The sequence below is a fragment of the Bidens hawaiensis genome, unplaced genomic scaffold (assembly GCF_021521415.1).
Source record: "Bidens hawaiensis isolate Kalapana, Puna unplaced genomic scaffold, B.hawaiensis_p1.1 tig00005614_1, whole genome shotgun sequence".
Lineage (NCBI taxonomy): Eukaryota > Viridiplantae > Streptophyta > Magnoliopsida > Asterales > Asteraceae > Bidens > Bidens hawaiensis.
The window spans coordinates 1-11,168 of record NW_027491363.1 but is presented as its reverse complement, the minus strand read 5'-3'; the positions used below and the strand labels follow the sequence as shown (position 1 = coordinate 11,168).

Sequence of the window (11,168 nt, the reverse complement as noted above, 5' to 3'; positions counted from 1 at the left end):
ATTTCGTGATGATATGGACTGATTTCTATGATTAATTTCATGTATCAAGTGTTCAATTTCGGATATAAGATTTTAGGGTTCATATGTTCAAAATTTGGGGAAATCAAAGAAGATGGAATATATGTTCGAGCTGCTGCTAATTAAGTGTTCGAGAGGCTGATTTCTCACGAGTACATGTTATTAATATACAAATTAGCTCAAACAGTTCAGGATTCAAGAGCACTTGTTTTGGTTGCTGAAGGGTGTTCGATTATTTGCTTATATATCTGCTGCAAAAATCAGTTACGAAGAGAGAATATTTTTTTTTTTTTGCCGATGTAGATTTCATTCAAATTTATGTGTTTGAAATAGAAGAGCTACTGATGCAGTTTCAGAAGCGATCAATGGCTCGAGAGACTCATGATTAATCAAAAGACGATAATTGAACCGGAGTTCCAAGAACAATGTTCTTATTATATCAAACTTAATCAAAAACTAATTAAACAAGAAACCCTAACAACCATATTTATAAATAAATAAACAGTTGTGCCGGGCCGACATAACGGATCAGAGGCTCCTGCACCATACTCCCACTCTTGAAAAAAAACTCGTCCTCGAGTTTTGCTTTTAGAATCAGCCCACACCTGGGTCGAAAGGGATATCAACTCGATTCTTATTTGGTATCATCACGACTTGCCCAGACAACTCAACTTCACAAATCATCTTGCGCGCCTCTGAACATATACCACATGGGTTTATTGGGTTGTTGGATCTCTTCACGTCCTTCTCCCCATCTTTAAAAAGGACTCGTCCTCGAGTCTTGATAACATCAAAAAAATCGGCTTCTTTCTTTGCATTTTGATCAATATGGGAAGAGTGGTATAACAATCGAGTTTCCTCGTTCTCCACAGGTTCACCACTTCTCAAGTTGTAAAATAAATATTCATTCCACATTTTAGCACCCATACCACAATTTATTTCGGTATTTCCATTCTCCAAAATTAAAAATATATTAACAGTAGTAGCTTGGCCTCCAACTTTCTCATTATTTAAATTCCAATTATTTATTTCCAATGGTGCAAAAATTTTAACCGACATTGTAGTGACTTGCCATGGGCTTTTGAATCCATGTGGCCTACATGGCATTATATCATTGATATCACATATTCTATCATCAAGATCATGTAAATCATCCACTGATTTAGTCATAATCTTTGTATTAATTTGAATGGGAGATTTCAAAAAATATCCCACATATTTTGTATCGGCATTCCATTTAAACGCATCTACCGGCATGACATTCGGGCTTTCTAAACAAACCAGTTTGACGTCAGTTTCAATCTGACCACCGTAAACCACCATTGAGCCACCGATGTTAACCACATCAGAGTCCCACTTATCTCTTTGCAGAGGTGGTTTTTTTATTACTATTGGGCCACTAGAAAAATTCAAGTTACCTTTTATCGTGGTTCGGCGATCTCTAATTATGACTGAACCACCATTCTTAGCCATCGTCTCGCCACCACCAACTACATTATCCTCCTTCAAGAAATCAAAAAACAAGCTAGGAGGCTTTCTTGTGCATTCCGTCATCTTCGTCATCTTCGGGTCCAAAGATTCACCATACATCCAAGATAACCAATCCTCGTCCCGGTAATCATCATACACGGGCAGAGAATTTTAGATAGTGTCATCACTGGGAGGATGCTCCTCATCCCCGGTTAACTCATCCCCGACGGGTTCTTCCGGTTCCGTTTCCTTCCAAGTCGATGCCTTAAGATCTTGGATCCGTTGCTTGAGTCGCCGAATCTCGTGCCGTAACTCGAGGTCGTGTACTCGTTGTCGGAGTCGTTTGATCTTTTTAAGATCCCGTGGGTCAGAAAAAACTCCACCGTTTCCTCGGTCGACGAATCTGCGAATAGGATGTCGATCCTCCCCACGAGCACATGAATAGAAAACCCTTCTTTCGTTTCCTCTGTCGGCGATTCTACGAGCAAGACAGTATTCATCTTCATGTCGAGCCATTTGAGAACCAAAAGCTCTGATACCAACTGATGCAGTTTCGGAAGCGATCAATGGCTTGAGAGACTCATGATTAACCGAAAGACGATAACTGAACCGGAGTTCCAAGAACAATGTTTTTATTATATCAAACTTAATAAAAAACTAATTAAACAAGAAACCCTAACAACCATATTTATAAATAAATAAACAGTTGGGCCGAGCCGACTTAACGGACCGGAGGCTCCTGCATAATGATACCGAATCCACGGCTTTACCCAAATGGCTCAAGAACAATTGATCATAATCAAAATAACCTGAACCGAAATACTCGGTAGACAAGCTTAAAGCTTTCAAATACTTTAATTAAAAACAATCAATTGACTAAACAAAAGACCTAACAAGCCTTTATAAATAAAAATAATCATTTGAGATGGGTCGGGCCGGACCGACTTAATAAACCGGATGCTCCTGCATCAGCTACTGCACCGACATATACATGCAAAGATATTGATTTACTGCTACAGATCTGATAAGTTTCGAACACATAGGGACATGGACTGTTTGGGAATTTTCTGTCCGAGTATGTCTACTGCTGCACCTAAGATTTTAATTCATAAACATATGAAAATAAGTGTCCGAGTTGTTGTATTAAACTGCTGATATGGATGTAGTCACGAGTTGTTGGCCGATATCAAGCCCGAAGACTTTTGATTATATAGATGCTGATATGTTTTAGTTCGAGTAAGTCTCTTAATATTTGTTGCTGATATGATTCAACTGCTGCTACTTATGGTTAAGTGTAAGATAATTTTGATGTTGATAATACACGAGAGTAGATGCAGTAGCTGATGTCAGCTTGTTCAAAAAAAATATATATATTTGCTGATAAGAGCTGGTCGCAAAGAACTGATGCTAATTCAAAAGTGTAGACGAGCATTTAGTTGTTGTAGAGGCATTATAGTAAATACTCAATGGGTACAACTTATTTTGCAGTAGGTACAAGAAATGTTGCTGAAAAATACAATATGCGGCTACAAAACTTAGATTCCGATGAATTAATCGCGAACAATTATGTTAGTTTGTTTGCTGCACTATTTAGACAATGGTTGTTTGGTAAATTTTCAGCTGAGTACAAGGGTATTTTGGTACATTTCACTGCTGATTGGTACTGAGTTTAAACAGGTGCAGCTGCTGATTTGAATGTTGCAGGGGTAAAATGGTCAAGTTGTAGTTGCTGCACTATTTAACGAGCAATTAAAAGTGAGTTTTATACAGGGGTAATTTGGGCTGTTTGGTGATGATATGTGTGTGTCGTTGCTGCACTTATATTTACAAACTAATTGGCAGATTAGGCCCGATCACTTATGTGTTTCAACTACTTGCTTCGTCACTAACAGTTGGGCTAAAATAAGATTTGTCGAGTAGTTGTTGGATATGATTCACGAACAGATGTTGCAGTTAATTTAAGTGTTCGGACTTGTTGATTTACGCTGATGTGTTTGTCCATGATATATTTACTATTGCTACATGTTTTAATTGGTCGCCGCTGTACAGATTATTATTGGGCAATTTTGTAACTTAGGTAGTGGTAAAAGTGGTTCAACATTTGGTAAAATTGTTAATGCAATGTTATCAAGTGTACTTCTGGAAATTTAGCAGCTGTTGCGCTATTGAACGTGGGTAATATGGTAATTTTGCAGCTGAGATATGATGCAGTTTGTCCAATTTGCAGATCATATGATTTCATGAACATACAACGATCGGCAATATGGTACTTTTCAATTGGTACAAGTCTCGATTCATGCTTATCCGTTGAATATTTGACATTGTTTTCTAAATGAAAATCGTTTGGCCAAGTATGAGTGACCGTTTGGAAGTGACTTTTCTAGTCAACTCAGCCGTTAACAGTGTCGGGTCAACGAGGGGTATTTTGGTCATTTTGGAAGATATTTGAGCAAAAATTGGGCAAAAATCACAAAAATTTCACAACTTCAACAAGGTGCTTACAAGAACAAGATGATTGATTTATCCGGATCATTTCAAGAGTTGACCATGTCAAATATCAACTTTCAACCACAAAAGGTATTTTATTTAGTTTGTTTATTTCGAAGTTTATCAACAATTCTTGATATGGATGGTCAAGATTGTTTGAATTGAAGATGTTCACCAGCACTTGATTTGAAGACACGTTCGTTTATGACATTGCAACAAAATTGGGGGAGAAAAATTATATGCAATTTCATTGCAAATTTTGGTCGAATCAAGTGAAAGACTCGTTTTAAAGAAAGTTTTGAGTTTATTTCCTCTTGCGGTTTCGGATTAACTCGTAGTTGATCATAGAAGTTTGAATCCTCGATCTTATGCCAATACAACTATATCCGAAAGAGAAGATGATTTGAAATGAAAAATGAGAGACGTTTATTGTGAGGGGGAGAATTTCTATGAAAGGCATCGAGTTATGAGGTGATCGTGAAAGTGATTCGATGGCATCGGTCTAAGAGGGAGATTGTTGGGTATTATATTTTAGACCGATGCATCGAATCGTTACTCGTTTATAATGAGAAATTAAAGAAAGACAACAAGATATTATAACGAGTAATTGAAGCATTTTGGGGTGAAATATTAAATTATATTTTATTCTTTGGTCTTATCCAAGTGGCGGTGGAGTGAAGACCAATGCACAAGACTAAATAGATGATTTAGGTCATGTGTGCATTGTGAGATTTATTATTGTATTAGGAGAGTTTGCCCCCGGGAAAGATCTCTCCCCGGGTGGCCGTTCCTTTGTATGTATGAATGTATGTATGAGTGTTCTTCATGACAATCATACGGTTAATGAAATCATACTACTACATCTATCTATTGTGTTTCGATTACAAACAATTGGTCATCCTACTTTATTGACTATTGTTAATCGAAACGAACTCTCCACATCCGTCCATTATTATCATTCAAGAATGAATACGTTTTCGATCCTAACCCGGATCCGAGCTCCACCGTTAATATCGATTATTCACGCTTCCGCACCGGGGCTTGGTTCTTACAAGCAGCAACAGTTGCATCATATCAACAGCAAAACTTACAAGACTTACTCGAACGAAAATATATCAGCGGCTATATAAGCAAAACAGTTCGGACTTGATATCAACCAACAACTCGTGACCTACTGTAGCTACTGTTCTATCTGCTCGAGCACCACACAATCAGAAACAATATAACAACTCTGACGTGCAGGTATCTGTTCGACCAATTATCAGCTTAGAAATTACAGAAATGCCCCTTATACAACTGTGCAGCAACAACAGATCTTCTTGTGAAGTCAATTGTAATTAGACTTCAACGATGTGCCCCTGCTGCAACAACTTAATTACCAACTTACCCTTTTACAACAGCTCGTGAATAACCAGATCATCAGCTGCAAACAAGTAAACCTCAATCTGCTCGAACACTTCAAGAAAACATTTTCCCCAATCTTGAACAAATGAATCCTAATTTCTCAAATCTGTAATTAAACACGGATTACACGAAATTGAGCAATAAATTTGATGCAAATCCTTACCAAATCAACATTCTGTCATCAATCTACCATCCATTCATCAAATACTCAGATCTGAACATTTCATATAAACGAACTTAACCCTTAACTAGCCGATAAATGTATATCTGAATGAAATTTGACATATAAACGTGAAATTGAAGTTGAATCTCCGAACTAATCATCAACTCAAATATCAATTCACACAAATCATCTTTAAATCATCAAATTTCATCCAAATCCATGCATAATCCCACAAAACTTCAACGAACTTCAAGTTTAACGTCCATGGCGGATTCAAGAGCGAATTGAATCAAATTCAGCGGTTAGTCTGAACGATTCGGTAACCCGTTCTGATACCAATTGTGAGAACCGAGCCCCGATGCGGAAGCGTGTAAAACGGTGATAAATGAGCTCGGATCTTGGATCAATCTACAACATGTATTCACTTTTGAAAGATCTAACTGACGGATGTGGAGAGTTTGATTTGATTAACAATTAAAATAGGATGAACAATTGCAATCGAAACACAAATAGATAGATGTAGTAGTATGATTCCATTAACCGAATGATTGTAACACACACACATACATACATATGTGTGCATGCATGCATGCACGCATACATGCATGCAAGCAAGCAAGCACGCACGCATACATGACATACATACATACTCAGAAACGCTCGGCCACCCGGGGAGAGCTCTTCCCAGGGGCAAACTCTAATAAAAAAAACACTAGTCGTGTGCCCGTGCGATGCAGCGGGGCGCGCACGCAACTCTACATTGAACGCATAGTCCATGTCGGTACATACGTCACCTGATGACAGTGCGCACGTAGCCTAAAATTGGACGTGTAACTCGTGCAAAGCCAGTTGCGTGTAATCGAAGATTGCACGCGCGTAACCGGATGAGAATGTACTTTACCGACATTAAAACATGCTTAACCAACACCACATGTGTAATTCATGTCGATTAACGGTGTAGGGCTTTGGGTTGAAATCTTACCAAGATTGGGTTATGTGCGTTACGTGGTGTTGGACATATGTTTATCGGCCCAGGTACATGTAAACAACGGTATCTGCGTAACATGTAACGAAAATCAAAAGGCAAACCTGAAATATACAATAATTTGAAATGAATCATTTTTTTTAAACCAACTCGTTTTGGCCCTAAACCCGTTCTAACTCGACAACATTCTGACCTAGCCCCTTTCTACTCAAACCCGAACCAAATTAACCATTTTTTGTATCGACTCATTCCGAACCTAATGTACTTTTGCAAATGACCCGAGCTCGCCCGACTCGACATGTTACCCGGTTCTAAATGGTAAGAGCATAACATGCTAACTTTCTAAAACTAAAAAACTATAGCAATATCATACTCAAATTAAAGAGAATAAAATGCTCGTTTTTATGATGTAATTTTTGGAAAAATATTAACGTGTAAAAAAGTTATGACCGTTAAAAAGTCGTGGGGTACTTAGTTTTGAATTATGGGGCATATGTGTAACAATGATTAAACTTTACAAAAAAGGTAGTGAAGTTGAGATACCAAAGTTGTAAGTATGTTTTGAGAAAAATGAAAGTTACATAACGTTTGTTAGTAAAGACTTTATTACCCTTAATATTTATATTTTTGATGCATTATGTGTTGTATATAAAGCAATGAGTTTGGTACCTCTTAAAATTTAAGAGGTCCCTAACTCATGCTTTAGCGCATTCTCATCCAACCCTCTATTCCTAAATCTAAAATTAAACTAAAACACACTACATTTTCTCTCTCATTTTCAATTAAATAATATTTTTTTATACATTTATCATTACCATTTATCTTTCCTTCACTCACAACCACTTTCAAAATATATTAAAAAATTATAGGGGGTGAACAGTAGTTTTTCAAATATACAGAAAAATCACCACGTTTTCTAAAATATAAAAACTCTTCACTCACAACACTCTAAATCACTCTCTAAATTATAAAATCACCCCTCACATAATATGAGGGGTTGGATAAAATTAAACATTTTATTTATAGTGGTCTTGTGCCTTGATCTTCACACCATCCGCTTGGATAAGACCAACGAAATAATATAAAACCCGTTTAATTCACCCATTTTATTCGATGCGTCAGTATAAAATATAAAACCTAACAAGATTTCGGATATCCGATCTACTATCCGAAATTTCGGATATCCGAAATTTCGGATACGGTTTCGAGTAGTGAAAATCCACTATCCGAAATGTTCAAATATCCGAAGTTCAGATATCTAAAACTTCGGATATCTAGTTTTAAATACCCCTAATCATGCCACATAGATTGATAACTTATATTGGAGAACGATTTTTGACACGTAGTGCCACGTTAGCACGGAGACCAATTTTCATTGAAGGGTGTAATTGTTTGTAGCCCAAAATCGTCCAATAATAATATAATATTATTATCTTTTCAAGTTGAACGACGTTAAATAATCCACCCCCACCCCCACCCCCAACCCCAACCCAAAAAAAATAGAAGAAGAAGAAGAAACCGCCTACGGGACCTTGAGAAACGTTGAGAAGGGCGACATTAAGACGATATTCGCCTAAAATAGCACTCTACACGTACCCTTATTAGAAGATATTGCCTAAAATAGCCCTCTACGCGTCCCCTTGTTAGAAATGATCTAATGAAAAGAAAAAGACATGATTGGATGACATCTTTTGTCACTTGTGATAGTGTTGTCACCATTATCTTGCTTTTGTGTGAAAATTTGTCTTCTGCAAATACTTTTCTAGAAGCTCTTCTTAACATAGTGTTGTTGTTGATGCTTCATGTGTGTCAAGGTAGAATTGATGGCGAAATAGTTGTAACTTTTGAATCTCTTAACAGATAAGTGGTAATGTAACCCTGGTTCATCTTTCTTTTCCTCATCATATCTTATGATATCCTAAAATTCTTTACTAAAACGTGCTATACTCTCATAACTTCATAATTATAGAGTATCCACCCAAACACATCCAATAAAGTTTACTTACATAATTATACCTTCGTAACTTAGAACAAGAATAAGAGCCTACACAAATACAATCATGCTAAACAAAAAATATACAATACAACAATTTACAAATCATAACTTACAGGTATCATGACTCTGCCTGGAGTCGCCTCAACCGCCGTACAACTTCCTTCATCGTTGGCCTCGTAGATAACGAGTCCTCCGTGCAAACCACCGCCAGATGCAACACCTCCACCAGATCATCATGCGGCCCAGCAGCCCACAAACCCGCCGTAAAGAACTCCTTCGCGCGCCCTTCCTTTATTAACATTAACGCCCACCCGACGATGTTAAACCCATTCCCATAACTTGAAAAAGACGGGTCTAACGCCTTTTTATCCGATAATAACTCAAGAAGCACCACCCCATAACTATACACGTCTGCTTTATCTGATACCCGGCATGTCATCGCGTATTCTGGCGCCACATAACCATACGTTCCCGCGACCCCAGTCGTGGCGTGCGTCTCCGACGTACCCAATAACCGAGCCAACCCGAAATCTGATAAATACGCATTTAAATTGTCGTCTAGCAAGATATTACTCGGTTTAACATCGCGATGAAGAACACGAGGCACGCATCGATCATGGAGATACGCAAGTGCTCGAGCCACATCTAATGCAATCTTATAAAGAACCTGCCAGTCAATGGCTCGACTTGACCGTTCTTGAATGAACTGTTCCAAGTTTCCACCGGATAGGTAGTTATAGATCAGGAACATTTCAGTTTCACTCGCGTGATACCCGATTAACGTCACGAGGTTCGGGTGGCGGTGCCGCCCCAACGTTTTGATCTCCGCCTCAAATTGTTGCACGCCTTGAAACCGTCCCACCGCTAGTCGTTTAACCGCCACCACGAACCCCGGGGTGATCACGGCTCTATACGTAGCCCCAAACCCGCCATTACCAATGCAATTGCTAGCATTAAAGTTATTCGTAGCCCGTATCACCGTTTCAAGATCCAACCCGAACCCGATGTTGGTGAAAAGCGTAACTTCCTTTCGGGCCGGCCCGTGCCCTACAGGCTTAGGCCGCCACCCGGGCACAAAAATACAAAACAATCAATGCTAAGAGAACGGATGCAAAAGCCGAAGCCAACGTTATCGAAGCAACTTCTATGGCGTTGAAGCTCCCAGTTTTGGGAGCCCGGGTCTGAATAATCTACCAAATCGCCCCCGGGTGGTTCGGCAGCCATCAATCTTCTTGGCAAGGGGCCCGGAAACTCGTTAAAGGAGACATCGAATCTTAACATCCGGGTAAACCCGGAGGGAATGGGGCCCGAAAGCTTGTTATTGTTAAGTAAGATAACGGTTAAGTTGGTTAAATCAAGAAGATATCCTGGTATCTCCCCTGAAATCTGATTAAACCCTAAATTAAGAACCCTAAGGCTCTTCAAACCCACAAGATCAAGGCTTAATTTCCCACTAAGCAAGTTCCCTTGAAGATTAATCACTTCCAACTTCCTCATCGACCCAATTTCAAGAGGAATCTGGCCGTCTAGCCCATTAAACGGGAGAGATAAAACCCTAATTTCAGAAAGCTTTGAAATGGCGGATGGCAGTTTACCGATCAGTTTGCTGCCTCCACCGGTGACGTTAAGAGCTGCGACCCGGTGGTCCGAGCCGCATGAGACTCCGACCCATGAGCATGGATCCGAATTGGTTGAATTCCAGGTTAATAGGAGTCCGGTTGGGTCGGAAAGGGAGGTCTTGAAGTCCAGGAGGGCAGATTCGTCCAAATGGTTGCCGGAAATGGTGTGGAAAGCGAAGCAGACGAGTAAGAAGAGGTTTGAGGGTTTCCGATGACCCATTATTATTATTATTATTATTATTATTATTATTATTATTATTTTGGGAAGAGGGAGACAGTGTCTGAGACCAAGTTTCAGTCTTTTGATTCATTTTTGTTTTTGTGTTATTGGGTAGTTTTGGAAATAAAGTCTACCCTATCTTCATTTATTATTAAATAATAATATATTATTAATTTCTTTGTTTTTTTAAACGGTCATTTTAGACCATGGGCAGCCCCAATGACACCCGACCCTCCAATCCTAGAGTTGAAACTGTGGGGTGTTCAGCTTACATGTTTTTAAAAGAAAACTTGTAAATAAGTACTAAGGTCATTCTTTACGGTGAGGGGTTTCGAAGCTCATCCCCAATGCCATGTCAGCGTCGCGTGGGCACTGGGGGCTTCAAAGCCCACCCCAAAGATGCCCCTCTATGTTACGGGGGCTTCGAAGCCCCTTAATTTTTTTTTAATTTAATAAACTAACAAATTTTAATAATAAAATACAAACTTAATTAAACTAAAAAACATACAAAAAGAAAAAAATAAAATTGGAAACATAAAAAGAACATACAAATAAAATAAAATAAAATTGGAAACTTAATTAAACTACTATTCGGCGTCCGAGTTCTCGTTTGCATATTTTGCCATCATCCTTGCTTTTTTTTCTTCAAAAACGCCCGCGTGGCCGGATCTAGATGCGGGAGATCCTTTGCGAGTTAGCTTGAAGTCCTTCTCTCGTTGCCACTCTCCGATTTAGCCTTCTTTCTTTCTTCGTGCATGACTTTGTATTCCGTATGCATCGCTTTTCTTTCTTCGTGTATTATCTTG

The 11,168-nt window shown here is 38.8% G+C and overlaps 1 pseudogene; it reads right to left on the bottom strand.

Annotated features, from left to right (window-relative positions):
* Positions 1 to 8,621: 8,621 nt before the first annotated feature.
* LOC143630261 (putative LRR receptor-like serine/threonine-protein kinase RPK1 pseudogene) lies at positions 8,622 to 10,362 on the bottom strand (annotated as a pseudogene).
* Between the last annotated feature and the right edge of the window lie 806 nt (positions 10,363 to 11,168).